This window comes from Hibiscus syriacus, unplaced genomic scaffold (assembly GCF_006381635.1).
Source record: "Hibiscus syriacus cultivar Baekdansim isolate YM2019G1 unplaced genomic scaffold, ASM638163v2 tig00110429_pilon, whole genome shotgun sequence".
Taxonomy (NCBI): domain Eukaryota; kingdom Viridiplantae; phylum Streptophyta; class Magnoliopsida; order Malvales; family Malvaceae; genus Hibiscus; species Hibiscus syriacus.
In genome coordinates, this window is record NW_024062733.1 from 11350255 (window position 1) to 11369426 (window position 19172).

At 34.8% G+C, this 19172-nt stretch overlaps 1 pseudogene; it reads left to right on the forward strand.

Moving 5' to 3' along the window:
- Nucleotides 1-8670: 8670 nt before the first annotated feature.
- Nucleotides 8671-18182, forward strand: LOC120125051 (annotated as a pseudogene).
- Nucleotides 18183-19172: the final 990 nt, after the last annotated feature.

The following is a 19172-nucleotide window of genomic DNA, read 5'->3' on the forward strand; positions in this document are numbered from 1 at the left end:
CAGGAACAAGAAAATTATCAGTATCCTCTGATGTTGTTTCTCTTAAAAAAAATTGTCTCACTTGAGATAATTTCTCAAAACAAATTTTGTCTCACTTGAGACAATTTCTCAAAACAAATTTCGTCTCGCTTGAGATAATTTATCAAAACAAATTTTGTCTCCCTTGAGACAGTTTCCCTTGAAACGAATTTTGTCTCCCTTGAGACAGTTTCCCTTGAAACGAATTTTGTCTTCCTTGAGACAATTTCCCTTGAAACGAATTTTGTCTCCCTTGATACAGTTTCCCTTGAAACGAATTTTGTCTCCCTTGAAACAAATTTTGTCTCCCTTAAGACAGTTTCCCTTGAAATGAATTTTGTCTCCCTTGAGACATTTTCCCTTGAAACAAATTTTGTCTCCCTTGAGACAGTTTCCCTTGAAACGAATTTTGTCTCCATTGAGACAGTTTCCATTGAAACAAAATGTATCTCAATTGAGATGGTTTTTTAAAACCAATTTCGTCTCGCTTGAGATAGTTTTCCCTTGAAACAAGTTTTTGAGATAGTTTCTCTTGAAACAAAGTTTTGTCTCCCTTGAGATTCTTAAAACCAAATTCGTCTCGCTTGAGACATCTTTCCCTTGACAAAATTTATCTCACTTGAGATGGTTTTTCTTAAAACCCTTGAGACAATTTTCCTTCGAAACAAAATTTATCTCACTCGAGAGAGCTTCTCTTAAAACAAGTTTCTTATTAATTTTCATCAAGTTTTAAATTTCTGACAGGAATTCAAAGAGCCAACAAAGATTTCGTTTCACGAATTCAACAAAGAATCAATCCATATTTTTCACCATTGAAAGAAATGGATCTCAACAAAGATTCGACAACCTTTGGGTCAATACCTTTGGATACTTCAAACACAATTATTACTGACACATGATAATCTTTTGCAGGTCTGAAAATTTTCAAAGAGAAGATAAACATATCAATATTTCCAGTACAGAGTTCATAATGATAAGAACTCATCCGACAGAGGGAGAAGAAGTTCATAATGAGAAGAGCTTGCTCGACCTATCACTCGATTCACGACATTTTGAATCAATGACACCTCGCTTGAGGGATTGATATTTCCAATGGAGAGTTCATAATGAGAAGAACTCATCCGACAGAGGGAGAAGAAGTTCATAATGAGAAGATCTTGTTCGACCTATCACTCGATTCATGGCATTTCAAATCAGTGACGCCTCGCTTGAGGGATCAATATTTCCAGAAGAGTTCATAATGAGAAGAGCTCGTCTTAAAGGAGAAAGTTCATAATGAGAAGAATTTATTCCTTTCAAATTCACCAAAGAAGAACACATAACCTGAGGAACTGAAGATGAAGATTCAGCCAAGAGAATGAATCAAAGAACGAAATCATTTGCTGTAAAGTCCCGACGAATTTCGCAGAAAGAGAAGAATTGACATTCTCAGTGAAGAGATTCGTAGTGTGACAAGAAGAGACCAAGATAAAAATGATACTTTATTATCTTTGCTTCATTCCCGTTTCACAACAATAAGCAAAGAGGGGCAGCTGTCGGCATCATTTTTTTACTATGCTCCACTACCCATACTCCACCCACTCCACTATTCACGTATTTCATGACTCCACCAAGCACCATTTTCATTATATCTTACCCCGCCATACCTAAATTACCACTATATTTTGTTTCTTAGCACTAAATGGATAAATGCATGTCTGATGCATCAAACACCCAACAAATTGTATTATTTTATGTAAAAGCATGTGAGAATTGAGGCTATAAAAACCCCAATCAATCCTTGTAAAAGGGGGGCACGCAGAAAGTCACCAACAGGGGAGAGATATACGTGAGGGAGGAGAAAAAAAAATGGGGACCCGAGCATTGGGTTTATAGCAGCTTTGTTCTTCAATGTTTAGGGTAAATCACGGTTTGATCCATGCCCTATAAATCACCGTGCTTTTCATTTCTTCAAGGTAAAATCACAATTTAAGTCGCTTCGTTTTTGTAATGTTATCCTTTAAGTCATTGAATGAAATTATTTTCTCTTGATTCGATCCTCAAATTTCTCTGTATTTGCATTTTAATCATTATACGATTTGTTGTATGTATATTTTGGTTAATGTTTGTTTGGGGCTATATATTTATGTTTTAGTATATTTTGATACTAGTCTATGCATTCATGAATTCATCTATATTTATCACTTATTTTTTTAGGCTTTCTTATCTCCAATTTTAGTTCTTAAGTATTGTGTTGTAAAATAATTGTTGATCTTAGATTTTAATTTTGAACTCAGTATACCGTGATTTGCTTTTCATTTTTTATATCCTATGTATGATGTATCTATATAGATTAGTTTGCTTTATATATTAGTGGTTTCATATAAAGATATTTTAGGTACTATATGCGCGTGTATTGCTATTCATTTGATTTTTTTTTGTACTTAGCATATATATATATATATATATATATATATATATATATATATATATATATATATATATATTCATTTATGCTATATATTTGATATTTATTAATTCGTGTACAGATCTTGCTTTGTTTGAAAATAATTTTGTATGTTAGTATTTAAAATATTTTTTTGTTTATTCGAATATTTTCAAAAAACACATTTATATAATGGTCGTGAAGAGTACTGCTTGATCGAAGCAGTGTGATTCAATACGACATTCGAACTAAAGTGAACTTGAAATAAATCAAGTTTTTTTTATTAATTTGTGTAGAAGGATTTTCTATAAATAATTAACTTGAAATAAATTAATCAATATTTAATAAATGAATCATAATTTAATTTGATATTTAAATTAGGATTTCCACTATTACGACAATATGTAAGTAACACAATACCAATTTTGGTCACTGTGGGGTGCTAATCCTTCCCCACACATAACCGACACTGGAACCCGTTTTTAATTGAATCTTTGGAAAACGCAGACCAATTTCTGTCTTAAAAAAATGATTTTTCATAAAATTGTTTTTTAAAAGTCGTTTTTAGGTATTCGACCTACCTAACCCAAAAGTTGATGGCGACTCTTTTCAATTCTATACAAATTAATCTAAAACCACTAATTTTCCAAAATTAAAAGTCACAACTATTTTTAAAATAATTAAACGATTGTCCCCGCCAAAAAACGGTTACGACAGTATCACATTTGTAGGTGAAGAGATTTTTCTGTTACAGGGATGTTTGGTAATTGCTGCTGATGTCATTGTTTGGTGTAAGGCAGGGATTCAAATATCGGAACACAACTACAATAGCAGCTACTATTTCGCGATAGCGCCGCCATCTGAAATTGATATTCGGGAAAATCATGGTGGGTAACAGTATCACATCAATAGAAGCCAGTTGCACCCACAATTTAAAGGGTAACAGTGTATAGTGCCGATAACGGCACACTATTACTATTATCTACCGCTACTGTGAAAAAAAGACAAAACTAAAACCTTATGTGCGCCATCGATCTTCTCCGCCTGTGAAGAAGTTGAACAGTAATGACGGGCTTCCACTTTGTAGAAGATGAAACTTGAAACTTTTTTTCCTTGTTTCAAAAAATGAAAGGTGGGTGGGGGGAGTTGAGAGTGATAGCAGATTATTTTTTTGTTTCAGACAATGAAAGGTCGGGGGAAGGGGGAGGGAGAGTTGCATATTTGTTTTATTTTTTTATTTTTTAAATATAATTTTAAAGGATATATCAATTTGACACCCTCCCACCTTTTAGAATTTATAATTTAATCCCTAGTTTAAAATGTAAACTTTAATTTTTATTTAATTCAGTCCTAATTTCAGTTATCTAAATTTCTGCAATTTAAATTTTACATTTTTATTTTAATTATATTTAATTTTGTCATTTTAGGGTAAGTTGTGAGACATTTAAAAAAATTCACGACCGCGACACCCGCAATGACTGCAATGACATCTGTTATGTCTGTAAACGTGATAAATGCGACGCGACCAAAAATGTGACCGCGAACGCTATTTAAATCCTCGGTGTAAGGATGTTGCTTTGTCAAGTTGTATTGGGTGACTATCTATGTTTTTGTTAGGGGCTTCATTGTGTTGCTGGTCTATGACTCTAGAAGTTGAGGGTGCTAAAATGCTTTTGAACCTTTGTTTTTCAGGTTAGTTTGAATGTACTCTTTTCCTCCATTAAGTTTAGGGAGGTTTTTAACAAGGCATTCTTCCATAGCTTTTCTACTAATAAATCATTCTTTTACTGAGTAAAATAAAAAGAAAAAAGAAGAGGTTGACTTGTATCTTTCAAAGTTCTGACTATACCAGAATCATTATTGTTAAAAATTTCAAGACTTTTTTTACATAGTGTGATCGAGTCGATATAAGTCCTTTAGATAACCTTTTGATTTGTATGCTCAAAATCACATTAGCTAGTATCATATCTTTCATATCAAAACTTGAATTTAAGACATATTTAGTATGTTTTACCTTTTCATCATTACTTTAAAAATGAGTACGTCCAGGGATGGATCGGGGGTGGGGCAGTCACCCCCCTAAAAATTTAAAATTATCATATAGATTATATTTTTTATGTATTTTCTTTGAAAAATCTATTTTCGCCCCCTAAAATTTTATAAATTTGTCCCCTCTTTTTTAGAGGTTCGACCCTAGCATAAAATCATGTGCTCGTTTCTGAGTATGTCATCAATATATAAGCACATGATTCCATATCCATACACTATAGTTTTGAAGTACACATATTTTTCACACTCATTAATTTTGAATCTATTTTTTTATCATGACAATGTTAAACTTTTCATGCCACTTTTTTGGTGTTTGCTTAGGTTCATACAAAGACCTCGTTAATTTATATATTTTCTTGTCTTACCTTGGAGCTACATGAACTTCAGGTTGTTCTCTTTATCAAGATCTCCATTCAAAAAAGTTGTCTTGACATCCATTTAATGAGCCTATAGATTTCACAGAGTGGTAATAACAAGTATTATCCTTATATAAGTTATTCTTGATATAAAAGAAAATATATCAAAGTAATCAAAGCCTTTATTTTATCTATAATCTTTTATAAACAATCTAGTCTTGCACTAATTAATTGTTCCATATGCTTTATGTAACAACCGGGAAAAACGAGAAAAAAATATATTTATATTGGTGAAATTTGGTGACTAAATTAAACGTTTTCAAAACTTATAGGACATTTTAGAAGTTGAAGGAAATTCAGGGACCAAGCCCTGAATTCCTCCAAGGAGTATTGGCAGGCTTGTATTATAAGTGTGTTTTCTGATTGAAATCAGAAAACACATGCTTAATTTACTTAGACTTTCTTCCTCCCGTACCTCTACTTTCAAGCTCAATTCCGACGCCGTCCAAGCTCCAATTGTAAAACTAAAACCACCGTCGTGTTCATCTTCGACCCATGAACAAAACCCAGTAAAACAATTATAGCGAAACGCTGCCAAACGACGTGAATTTTGAGTCAAAGTCTCGACGTTTTTTTAGCACCACCGCCGAGAAAATTTTAAATTCATCTCTGATCGTTGATCAGTTTCCGACACCTTCCACACCATCGTGTTCCTTGTGTCGTTCCGAGTCCGATGGTGTCCTCCTTGTCTCTGTAGGCGGCGGCGTGTGTGGGAGGTGAAGCGGTCAAAGTTTCGGCCGAGTTGAAATCGAGCTCTTCACCGTTCAAAAATTTGAACCGAGGTTGTTAAGTAACTCAAAATCGCTTAAAAGAATTTTTGGAATTTTTTTAGGAATTTTTGGAGACCGGAAGAGACCTCACGCGCCGCCCATGCGCGTGGGGAAGATTCGAACTGGGGTGTTATATGTTGACCGGCTTGACCAGTCCAACCCGGTCTGAACCAGTCCGAACCGATCTGTCTGACCCGAATCGGCTCGACCCGGCGCAACCCGACCCGTTGACCCGACCCGACCCGATGATATTTTTGGTAATTATTTTGAAACCGGTGATATTTTGGTAATTAATTTAAAAAGGTGATATTTTGGTAATTATTTTGAAAAAGGTGATATTTTGGTAATTATTTAAAAAAATGATATTTTCGTAATATTTAACTTTGACTATTGAACACCTTTGACCATAACTTTGACCGGCTTTAACCGGTCATTAAATGACATTTGATTTTGTTCGAGTATACATATTCTAACATTTTTCAACGTGTCGAATCTGTTTCCGAAGTCCGTTTCACCAAATTCAAACCCCAAGGCCTCCAAATCGTCAGTCAAACTTGTTGACTTTGACCAAGAATTTGAATTTTTGAAAAGTCATACTTTATGTTTTTCGACGTCTTGATTCCGATTCCGCAATCTGTTTGGTCAAATTCAGACTCGAAAGCCTCTAAATTGATAGTCAAACCCGAAAAATGCTTATGTAGTTGAGAATTTTAGCTTTGAATGATTGGGTAAGACTTGAAACTGATAAATTATTAATGTTTGAAGGTACAAGAGACTCTCCTGACCGTTCGACAGCTCGACCCAGCTCCTCTAGATCAGTTAAACCACGTGTGTCAGTATTCACCCGTATGACCCGTAACTTTTATAATTTTAGAAATTTATTTATATTACCCACTAGTAATGTAGTGTTGTTATGAATTAGGTTCGAAAACTGTAGCAGAGCATGGTGAGGCCAGTACTCAATAGATCTATAGTTTGATCCTATCGAGGTGTGTTCCCTAAGTATTATTTAATTATTTTATCTGTTTTAAAATATGGTACACTAAAATCTATGGTTTACTGCTTATAGATACACCGACTTACTGTGATGATTTATAGACTCTGACTGATATATGACTATTGGTTTTCACTTATATATGATAACGATGATTACGGATTTATGGAAATAATGCTTACTGCATAAATTGTATTTTGAAATATTGATTTTGGGTTGGATTGAATTACGGAGGTATAGCTCTGATCAAGCTGGTAAACCTTACGGACCTAATGTGACTCTTGGATAGGCTCACGGTCCTCAAGATGCTTCATTAGGTTGGCTCCCTTTGCTGTGTACTTAGGGTAAGCCCTACGGACTTAAGGACTTAAGGATACAGGCCCCAAAGCATATCCTTAGGTTGGCTTCCTTTCTACTGTGTGCTTAAGGTAAGCCCTATTGGACGTAGTTCTGGGAAACTGTGGATGGTGTACAGGAGAAGGTTTTAAACTATGAGTTTCAAAAGTTAAATTCATTATGATTTTATGATGATTTACTGAACTATTGCTCGTTTATAGTACCTACTATGATTTTACTGTACTGTTGGGACACACTGAGCCTAGCTCACATTTCGAAAATGTTTTTCCCTTTCAGATACTGTTGGTTAGATATTCCAGATCAAGCACTTGGAGGATCAACATATCTCTTAAAGTACATCTGAATATAATGATTTTAGCATGCAATTTGACTTTACTATCGAAACATGGGCCTTATTTTAAAGTATTGGATTTTATAATGTTTACTCTTTTGCTATTTATATTTGGTTTATCGTAATTTGGATTTTATGACATATTTAAAATTAAATTATTTTTTTAAGATTTTATTTATGAGTTGGATTTTTTATAGTATAACCTATTATAATTTCATAAATGTTAATTATAATATGATTTTACATTGATTGAATAAAGGTTTCGGAAAATGTCTTTAAGAATCATGAATGTGATCCACTAGATTTAGTCAAAACGCATAGGTCGGGTCTAGGGGGTTACATTTTATTGGTATCAGAGCTTTTGGTTCTTAAATCTCGGACTGTGTATGAGTCCAAATTGAAAATACAGTTTTGAAATATTTTACAAAACAAGTTATTAAGGCCATATCACAAAGTTTTTACGGTTTTAACTGTGTTCGAGACTCCAAGTTCTTATCTAACCTTAAGTTTTATCTTCTGTAGTAAACTCGAGATCTACCAAAATGAGTGCTAGTCGTGGACGTCGAACTAGCCGAGGACAAGGTCGAGTAGCTAGATTTGCAGACCCGATCGATGAGATACGAGTAGATCCCCCACCTCCGATTGGTGATCCTGCTCCTACAACCCCAACGAATTTGCCTCCTGTCGCTAATATTGGCATGACTACACCGATCATAGGAGCGACTGATATTGAGTCTGATTCTACTAGAGTTGCACTAGATGAGAATTTTGGTAGATAATTTTTACAGTTGATTTAGGGAGTGGTCAGAGCTGCTGGTGTTGGATTTGAGGTGCCTATTTCTCAGACTCTGATCGCCAATGGAGTCAGAACTTTTGAAGGACAGATTGGTGGAGCTCCTACTAAAGCGGAATATTGGCTCCAAGATATAGAAAGATACATGGATCAGTTGAGTTTAGATCCAACTAAGAGATATCTGGGTGCAGTAGCGATGTTAGATGGCAATGCCCACACCTGGTGGGATTCAGTGCTCAATAGTGTTTCGTCTGATCGTCTGACTTGGGATTACTTTAAGGAGCGCTTTAGGAGCCGTTTTCTGGGAGAACGTTACTTAGCTCAGAAACGACAGCAGTTTTAAGACCTGGTTTAGGGAGACATGACTGTTTCTGAGTATGAGATTGAGTTTTTGAAGTTACTGAAGTATGGATTCAGTATGGTACCTACCGAGAGAGATCGATGTAATAAATTTGCCCTGGGACTCAGATACGAGCTGCGTAGGCAAGTTGTGACCCATCAGGATGAGATTTTTGACATGCTAGTGGACAGAGCGAATGATGCTGAGGTGGTAGAGACCTTGACTCCAGCAAAATACCGTGTTGATCGAGAGCGACCTGGGAAATTTTCTGGCCTGAAAGAGTTCTCTGCACATCTTGGAAAGAAGACTCGTACTTCAGGTCCTTTGAGGAGCAATACCAGTTCTAGGCCTGCAGTATCTTCACCTTGAGTTGTCAGTCGAGGTGGTTCCTAGTCGTTTTATCATGGGCCCCCTCTGTGAGTATTATGGTAGTCGACACCGAGGAGAGTGTCGTAAGAAGATGGGTCTTTGTTATCAGTGTGGATCTAGTGGTCATTTTCTGAGGGATTGTCTACAACTAGCTTCGTCTGAGCGGACCGCTACTCAGACTCCTATACGTTCTCAGGCTTCAGTACAGACCCCAACTAGAGGCCGTAATCAGGGAAAGCCTTCTGGATCAGCATTCAGAGCTGATAGTAGAGCTCGACCCCAGCAGAGTCGAGAGCCTGCAGTTTCAGAGGCTAGACAACCAGCTTTGGTTTACGCCACCAGACGTCGGGATGACAGAGATGAGCCTGAGTTATTGCAGGTACATTTACTATTTATTCTATTTCATATTTTTCATTACTGGACAATTGCTCTACCCACTCCTATGTATCGAGTTCAGTATCTCAAAACCTTCAGATTCTGATCGAGAACACTGATAATACTGTTACGGTTACAAGTCCAGTAGGACAGACAGTATTAGTGAATAAAGTATTTCGGCGTTGTCCTCTGAAGGTTCAGGGAGAAATTTTTCTCGCTGATCTTATGGAGCTTCTTTTAGAGGAATTCGATCTAATTCTTAGAATGGATTGGTTGAATAAACACAAGGTAAATCTGGATTGCGAATACAAGCAAGCTACTCTGAAAACTTCAGATGGTCGGACTGTTGTGTTAATTGGTGAACGGCGTGGCTATCTCTCCAATATAGTTTCAGCTATGGAAATTGATCGTATGATCAGGAAAGGATGTGAGACTTTCATTGCCTTTATTTTGAACACTAAAGGTTCTTTATGTTTCCTGATGTTTTTCTGGAGGAATTACATGGGTTACCTCCTGATATAGAGGTAGAGTTCGAGATTGAGACTTATCCGGGATCTTCATCTATTTCCATGGCACCTTATCGCATGGCTCCAAAGGAACTTAAGGAGTTGAAGGTCCAATTACAAGAATTATTTTATCGAGGATTTATTCGGCATAGTACTTCACCATGGGGAGCTCCAGTTCTGTTCGTGAAAAAGAATGATGGGTCGTTAAGGCTATGTATTGACTATCGGAAGTTGAACAAGATGACGGTCAAGAATAAGTACCCATTACCGAGGATTGATGACTTATTTGATCAATTACGATGAGCTATTGTATTTTCTAAAATTGATCTTCGTTCTGGGTATTATCAATTGAAAGTTAAGGGGTCTGATGTTGCAAAAACGACCCTTCGCACTAGATATGGTCATTATGAATTCTTAGTAATGCCTTTTGGTTTGACGAACGCACCTGTAACTTTCATGGATTTGATGAATCGTGTGCTCTGACCATATTTGGATCAATTTTTGGTTGTCTTCATTGATGATATTCTGATCTATTCTTATACTGAGGCGGAGCATGACGAGCATTTGAAGATCGTTATGCGGACTTTGAGAGAGCATCGTCTATATGCCAAACTAAGCAAGTGTGAGTTTTGGCCTCAATAAGTGTCATTTTTGGGGCATATTATTTCTGCACGAGGTATTCAGGTTGATCCAAGCAAGATCGAGGCTATTTTGAATTGGAAACGACCCAAGAAAGTCTATGAGATCCGCAGTTTCTTGGGCTTGGCTGGATATTATCGACGTTTTGTCGAGGGCTTCTCGATCATTGCTACTCATTTGACAAAGTTGTTAAGGAAGAACGTGTCATTTGACTGGGGAGAGGCACAATAGGAGAGCTTTGAGAAATTAAAGGCGGTTTTAACTCAAGCACCAGTGTTGATTCAACCAGAGTTCGGGAAGGATTTTACAGTGTATAGTGATGCTTCACACTCAAGACTTGGTTGTGTTTTAATGCATGAAGGTAAGGTGGTGGCTTATGCTTCCCATCAACTGCGACCGCATGAGTGTAATTATTCAACCCATTATTTGGATTTAGCAGCAATGATTTTTGCCTTAAAGATTTGGAGACACTATCTTTATGGGGAAAAGTGTTATATTTTCACTGATTACAAGAGCTTAAAGTATCTTCTGACCCAGAAGGAGCTTAATTTGAGACAATAGCGCTGGTTAGAGCTTCTAAAGGATTATGATTGTGTGATTGATTATCACCCTGGTAAAGCTAACATTGTGGCAGATGCTTTGAGTCGAACGGTGGTAGGGGAGTTGAGGTCTTTAATGGCCAGGATGAATTTATATGATGATGGCACTTTGTTAGCAGAATTACAAGTTAACCCGACTTTGGTTGATGAAATTAAAGTTAAGCAGCCCCTTGATAGCTCCTTGTTATCCCTCTTTGAGCAAGTAGAGCAGGGGACAAGCTCAGATTACGCCCTTGATCAGGATAAAGTTTTATGCTTTAAGGGTCAATATTGTGTGCCTGATGATGCTGAGTTGAGGCAGATTATTCTTAATGAGGCTCACAGTAGTCCATATTCTATGCACCCCGGTGGAGATAAGATGTACCGGAATTTGAGATAGAGGTATCATTGGGTCGGCATGAAGAAGGACATCTCGGATTTTGTGGCTAGGTGTTTGACTTGTCAGCAAGTTAAGGCAGAACATCAACATCCATCAGGTTTGTTACAGCCTATTAAGATTCTTGAATGGAAATGGGAGCGTATTACTATGGATTTTGTTACTAGCTTACCTATGACTTCTTCGAAAAAGGATTCAGTTTGGGTGATTGTTGACAGACTTACAAAGTCAACTCACTTCATTCCTGTGCGGGTAAACTATACTTTGGACAAACTGGCGAGATTGTATATTTCAGAGATTGTCAGATTGCATGGTGTTCCATTTTCTATTATTTCTGATCGAGATCCGATATTTACTTCGAGATTTTGGAAGGCACTACATACGACTATGGGTACAAGATTGGATTATAGTACATCCTTTCACCCACAAACTGATGGTCAATCTGAGAAAGTGATTCAGATTCTGGAGGATATGTTGCAAAGTTGCGTAATTGATTTTCATGGTAGCTGAGAAAACTTTTTTCCGTTGGCTGAATTTGCTTACAATAATAGTTATCAAACCAGCATTCGTATAGCACCCTACGAAGCACTCTATGGGCCTAGATATCGCACCCTGATTTGTTGGACTGAGTTGAGTGAAAGGAATACTTTGGGACCTGAGTTAGTACGCGAGACGGAGGACACAGTCAAATTGATCCGTAACCATTTGAAAGAGGCATTTGATATACAGAAGTCTTATGCAGATCAAAGGAGGAAATATATTCAGTTTGAAGTTGGAGATCAGGTCTTTTTAAAAGTATCACCCTAGAAGAAAGTATTGAGATTCGGGCGTAAGGGCAAATTGAGTCCAAGATTTATTGGACCATTTCGTATCTTGAAGAGGGTAGGACCTGTTGCATATCAGCTCGAGTTGCCTTCACAGCTCAGTCGTATTCATGATATCTTTCATGTATCAATGTTGAGGAGATACCGTCCAGATCCAGGTCACATTATTCAGATTTAGGAGGTAGAGTTGAGGCCTTATTTGTCATATGAGGAAGAGCCCATTCAGATCTTAGAAAGTGATAAGCGAGTTCTTCGGAATAGGCGTATTCCAATGGTAAAAGTTCAATGGAGTAACCGAGGCCCCTCTGAGGCTACTTGGGAGACATTGAAGTCAATGGAGGCTCAATTTCCTCAACTATTCTTATAAGGTAAATTTCGAGGACGAAATTTCTTTTAGAGGGGGAGAATTGTAACAACCGAGAGAAACAAGAAAAAATATATTTATATTGGTGAAATTTTGTGACTAAATTCAAAGTTTTCAAAACTTATAGCCCATTTTATAAGTTGAAGGAAATTCAGGGACCAAGCCCTTAATTCCTTCAAGGAGTGTCGGCAAGCTTGTATTATAAGCGTGTTTTCTGATTGAAATCAGAAAACACATGCTTAATTTGCTTAGACTTTATTCCTCCCGTACCTATACTTTCAAGCTCAATTTCGACGTCGTGTTCATCTTCGACCCATGAACAAAACCCAGTAAACCAATTATAGCGAAACGTTGCCAAACGACGTGAATTTCAAATCAAAGTCTCGACGTTTTTTAGCACCACCGCCGAGAAAATCTTAAATCCATCTCCGATCGTTATTCGGTTTTCGACACCTTCCGCACCATCGTGTTCCTTGTGTCGTTCCGAGTCCGACGGTGTCTTCCTTGTGTCGTTATAAAAATTGTCACTTGAAGAATGTTGTGTTTTTATTTATTTTAGTGAACAAATTTTTAATTGAAAGAGAAAAAAATCAAGATTAAATTATAGTGAACAATGTTAAACTACATTACATTTAATCTTAATGTTTATAAACTTTAATTTATTTTGTTGTTAAGTACATATTTTTCGACATAATTTGTGTCGTAATTAAATTTTAAGCTTAATGTTAATTAGATAATGTTACATGATATTAAATTTATGTAATATATAGCATAAAATAATATATGGAAAATCAATTAATCATAGCAGCGTTTGTAAACAAACACCGCTATATATCATAACATATAGCGGCGTTTGAGAAAACAAATACCACTACAGACAAAGTATTTGTTTAAAAAACACCGCTACAAAGCTTGACCTTTTGCAACGTTAGTTTTAGAAACGCCGCTATGGATCTTGACCTTTTGCAGCGTTTTTTGTTTACAAACACTGTTAATTATTGTGACGCTTGCAATACCGACGCTTTTTGCTACGTTTTTTAGTGCTGGGTAGGTTTTTAGTGGCGCTTAAAACTGCCGCTATAAGACTATAAAGCACCACTAAAAACATGTTTTCCTGTAGTGTGCCTTGGAAATTTTAGTCATGTGATTAGACTCTTTGTGTTATCTTCCTTTGGAGCCTATAGTCGGATGGCTTATGTCCTATCTTATTGTAATTAAATTATATTCCTTGAAAATTCGGATTCTTGGAAACACCTTGAAAATTCGGATTCTTGGAAACACCACCTTTTAGTCCTAATTTAAATTGGGTATGAGGTTTCTTTCTATTCTTGAGGTCTTTCTTAACTTCCACCACGTTTGCATTGACGATGTTAGAATTGGTTGCTTTGTTTAGCCTTCTAACCTCACCTATATTGTCTTCTTCAATTCGAAGTCTAACAATAAGATCTTCCACTATTTCCTTTCTCTTAAGCTTAAGATAGTTCTTGAAGTCATTGCATGCAGGGGGAAGTATTTCAATAAGAGTTGTCACGTGAAAAGATTCACGTATAACCATCCCTTCTACGAGAATACCATGAATGATCAGTTGGAATTCCCGCACCTAATTCACAACAATTTTAGAATCAACAAAGTTTAAGAACTCAACTACTAAGAATTTCTTAGCATTGATGTCTTCAGTTCTCCAATGATTCTCATAATTCCTTAGCCATTTTTGTATATTGTATACTTCATAAATTGCATCAGATAAACTGTTAAAGATGTACTTACGAAATAGGGAATTAGAGTATTTATGTACTTCAATAATGCTGAAGGTAATAACAATATCTTCCTCATCCTCTCAAATAATAGGAGGGCATCCTTCATAAATTTGATCATTCATCAATTAATCATTATATTAATGTAATTATCATGGTAACATATTAAGAGACAATGCAGTGTGATAGTAATATTAAAAGGAAATGCAGTGTGATAGTAATATGAGTAATATAATGAAAAAAAATATCTAACGAAAATAAAATAAACGAAAATCTAGAACATAATTTTTAATTAGATAGAGTTCAAAAATAGAAGAAGAGTTTTGTTGAGGCGTGTATAAACAGTTTCCACCTCTTTTCAATGCTTGAGTAATGTTGGACGTCAGCCTTCCAAAATACAATAACAAATTATCACAACTGTAACATAACATAAATGATGATCAATTAAACACAATATTATCTTTCTTTATCACTAGAAAGAATGAATTTAGAAGAAATTTTGTATATTAATGTTTTTGGCATACTTTCTATGTTTTGAAAGTCTCTCAACTTGGCTTTATATATATATATATATATAAAAGAGGAAACGAATGAAGAGATTTGACCGATTCAAATAAAGTTTTGTTGTGAAATTAATAGATACAAGTGAAGAGACGCATTAAATGAAAATATGTAATATTAAACCAAAAATAATGAATGTGTTCACCAAGTGATACAATTGTTTATGAAGATATTTAATTGTTCATCGAAAACACATTGTTCAATAAGAGATACAATTGTTCATCAAAAGATACAACTGCTCACCAAAAGACAACTTTTTGTTTAATTGGATCATCAATTTTATCATTTATCAATTAATCATTATATTAATTATTTTCCAACAATGATATATAAAAATATTTCAAACTCACATGTAGTTTTTTTATGACATAATGTCAAAATTACCTCTAATGTTTATTAAAGTAGTCATTTTAACTCATATATTTTTTTTTGAGTATTTTGGCCCCCAATGTTTTATTTTTTTTTGGGGAAATCATAACTTTATACTAAATAGTCACTTTGACCCTTATTCTTTTTTCTCTTCGCAGTGTATTTGTTGTGACTTGGTGTATCGTACTCTTTTCCTCAGTAGGCTTAGGATGGTTTTTAATCAGGCGCTTCACTAAGTAAATTCGTAATCTTATAAATAAAATTGTTATTGTTGATAAAAAAATAACTTAATATTCTTATTTTAACAATAAAAATAATATAATAATAACTATTATTACTAAAATAATACAATATTATTATTTTTAATAATTTTAGTAATATAATATTATTATTTACAATCTTATTTTTAATATTAATTTTATAGTTGCAATTTTAATAACAAAATTATATAATCGTAATTATCTGTATTAAAAATAATATTATATTCTTACTTTTAATAATTTTAATAATATAAGTACTATTATTAATAATCCTAAATTTAATACTAATAACTTTATTTTTTTTCTCATCATTTACACTTTATGGATTTTAATCACCTTTTTCTTTTAATATTTTTACTTCCGCCCTAATTATTTTTAGTTTTTACATTTCAAAAATTATTCTGAATCAACTTTAACAACTACTTTGAACTACAAATACAAAAAATAAAAAAATAAAAATTATAGGCTTAGAGTAAAAAAAATACCTAAATTATGTTTTTTTGTGCTTTAGGTACTTAAAATATTATATTTAATTATTTTAAGTCCTCATATTTTCAGTTAGAAAATTATTTTTCGACCAAGAAGATGTTGACACGTTATACAAAATTAGATATTTGTTTTGACCCAAAAAATATTTTAGGGGCTTAAAACAAAAAAGGTATAATTTAGGGACTTATTTTGACTGAAAAATAGTTAAAGTACTTAAAGTGGATACATATAGTAATTTAAATACCTAATTTGTCAAAAAATAGTTTAATTACCTAAAAATAAAAATAGCATAGTTTAAGTATTTTTTTTAGTTTAAGCCAAAAATTATACAACCATATTTAACAATTAATTTAATTTTAACAGATCGTCTACTAACATTGTTTTTTTAATAAAAGAAGAAACAACAGACTTATCAGATACTAATCTTTCACATGTCGAAGATTCTCAGTGTCCTCATGATTAAACTTAGCTATTTCCAGAGGAGCATTGTTATAAAGTTTGAGCTCAAAGGAACTCGTCCAAGCTAGCTTAGCCAGTCCATCTGCCACCCTATTACAATTTTGGGGAGCATAACTGAACTTTACCTACCAATCACGGTTAACCAATTCCATAATGTGAGGGATCATCGATGAACCACCCTTAGCGTTAACGTTCCACCCAATTGATTCGAGAGCCTCTTTACTATCCAATTCCACTTCTAACGCCGGAATTTACATATTCCAAGCCAAATGCAGTCCTTCAAATAAACTCATAGCTCCGCATTCATAACAGAACAAATACCAATGGGTTTAGAGAACCCTATAATCGAAGCACCAGCGTGATCCCGAATGGCGAATGACCCAGCCATAAGTAGTAAGACCTGGGTTTGATCGTCTCGTGCCAACGAGGGAGGAGACCACGTCAAGACATGCTCGTCTCCCAAAGAATGGTTCCCTCCCAACTACAAACCGTTTAATCTGGCCTGCTTTGTTTCCTAAAGCATTCGACTGCTCTGCTGAAGGATGGACTCCCTAGCTGCAAAGTCATGATCAAAAAGAATCTTATTGCGCCTAAACCAAATGCTCCATATCATAGAACCAAAGAAAATATCCCAATCAATGCTCAAACACCGCAGACATAGCTATTCAAATCCAAAACTTTATCACTTCATGAGTTTGGTACAAATATTAAGTTAACAAAATGAACAAGGTTTAAATTAAATGTTCGCATAAAATTTTAAATTATTAATAAAATCTAATTTTTAGGGGACCAAGACATAGTTTTACCATAAATATTCAAGTAATAATATAATACGTTAATATATAAAAAATAAAAAATAAAATCCATCAGGGAATCTGGCGACTGCACCAGCCCCTTGCTTAATTAATATTCAATTAATAAAAATTATTCAGAGGATATTGCGTACCTGGCTGGTATGGCGTATTTATTGTCTAATTATTACCATGATAAATCAATACGTGGCAGGCGATAATTGGCTTGCGACTATCATTTCGAAAGGATCACTCCCGTAGGCATAGACACCATTCTATAAACAGCGATGCTAAAACATCAAACAAATTATTGAATATTACAGTCAAGTCTTGTTGAAACAATGGCATCTTCAGCTCCGACTGGTAAGAGGTAAATGTAGAGATCAAGGCTTCGCCTGAGCAGTTTCACGACATGTTCACCAACAAACCGCGCCATGTGCACCACACTTGCAATGACAAGATTCAATGATGTGATTTGCATGAAGGTGAATGGGGGAAAGTGGGTACCATCGTCAACTGGAGTTATGTCCATGGTATGGTATAATCATATAAACATAACAAACCCAGAATTCTTTTCATGCTTTTCGCTTGGTTTCTTTTTTTTTCAGATGGAAAGGCTAAACAGGCAAAGGAGGTGATTGCAGCTGTAGATCCTGGTAAGAACTTGATCACTTTCAGAGTGATCGAGGGAGATCTAATGGACGAGTACAAGACCTTTTTATTAACCATTCAAGTTTCGCCCAAGAGCGAGAGCAGTGGCAGTGTAATGCACTGGACCTTGGAGTACGAGAAGCTGCACGATGGGATTGACCATCCCGAGACTCTGCTTGAATTCGTGAGGGATGTCTCCAAAGACATCGAGGCTCAGCTCACTCAACAAACCTAATTGCTCGGTCAATAAAATGGCAAGGTGGTATTATTACACTACTATTTGAAACAGTATTAATCTATTTAAGGAATAAATTGACAGCTCCCTTTCTTATGTATTTCAATCTGAATATATATTTGGTTGGATACGATGTTAAAGAGAGGGGGTTTCCTATTTTCTTGGATGTGTTGTTAAATCATGTAATAATCTGAATGTATCTATGCTTCTATTTGTGCTAAATATACGAGTATGATTTCATAATTTATTTCTATTTTTCATTTAATTCTTTTAATTATGAGCACGTAATTGAGTAATTGAAGTGATAGAAAAAAGTTTTATTCTCTTCAAAGTATTAGGTTTGAGAAGTTGTGTATGTTTTTATTTTTTTATTAACAAATTTTAAATTCAATCATAGTCCAGCCAAATATGCTTGCTCATGTATGTGTTGATTGTTAAATAATTAAGACAATTATAAATAAATATTACATTGTAATTAAATTGACTAATAAAAATTATAACTAATTATTCTTCAAGGAAAATATATTTGAGATTCCATCAACCTTTTGCATAGAAAAAAAAAACCTAACTTCCTCTGTTTCATTTGAATCGAAGCAAATGAGATAGTTGGAGTGAATATTGGTAAAGATCTAAGGTTGCAAACAGAGCTAATAAATTTCTAGTTATTGAACGGCGTCCGGTGAACGGAGAAATGGACGACGAATAGGCAAGACAGCAATAGTAAAGATCTGAAGAAGAGAACTACGCCTAGGGTTTAGTTCTATAAAACAAAAGAAAAGTTGAGAAACAACTATTACTATCACTATCCATCCTATTTTCAATAACTTTCTATTTCTGAGTAAGATACATAAATGATTTCTCGACTATAGGAGGCTATTTTATTGAGGCTATTTTATTGAGTTTTTCAACTATTAAAAATTATAAAATAATCCCCTGATTATAGTACATTGTTTTGTTGATAACTCGACTATTAAAAGTTAAAAAATTGACTTCATATGATCTAAAATCGTCCTTTTTCGTTAAAAAAATTGATGAAATGGACATTTTGAGCTGGACGT